Raw genomic sequence first — 484 nt, 5'->3', positions numbered from 1 at the left:
CCATCCATCGTGTCAGGGCGCCCCGTTTCGTCGCCACTGCCGGCATGCATACCCGGTGGTTCTTCACTGCCTCGGCGCTAAAATGGCGATCGAAGTGACAGCTCTCGCCTCCTCCTCGCCGGGTTCGGTCGAATAGCCGCTCTTTCGACTCATACTAATACGCATCGACTATATTCCATCTTTCTTTCTTTCTCATTCTCTCTTTCCTTCAATTCCCTCTCGCTTGTATCTCTCTACATTTACTCTTTACATCTTTCTAACCTTTCTTTTTATCAGACACACGCACACTCACATACACACTCTTATAACACGCGGTACAACAGAATAAAGCTCTTTTAGTTCTTTGAAACAATAAAACCACGAATCGAACCGGTTTTGATGCGTACCACGCGGAACTGACGATTACACGTAAACGCACAATCACACCGTGGAGATACTTCTTGATGGCGGCTCGAAATCTCAGTCCCGGACGACGCCTACACCA

This window comes from Apis dorsata, unplaced genomic scaffold, assembly GCF_000469605.1.
Source record: "Apis dorsata unplaced genomic scaffold, Apis dorsata 1.3 scaffold_127, whole genome shotgun sequence".
Lineage (NCBI taxonomy): Eukaryota > Metazoa > Arthropoda > Insecta > Hymenoptera > Apidae > Apis > Apis dorsata.
Note: the sequence above shows the minus strand (reverse complement) of the source record.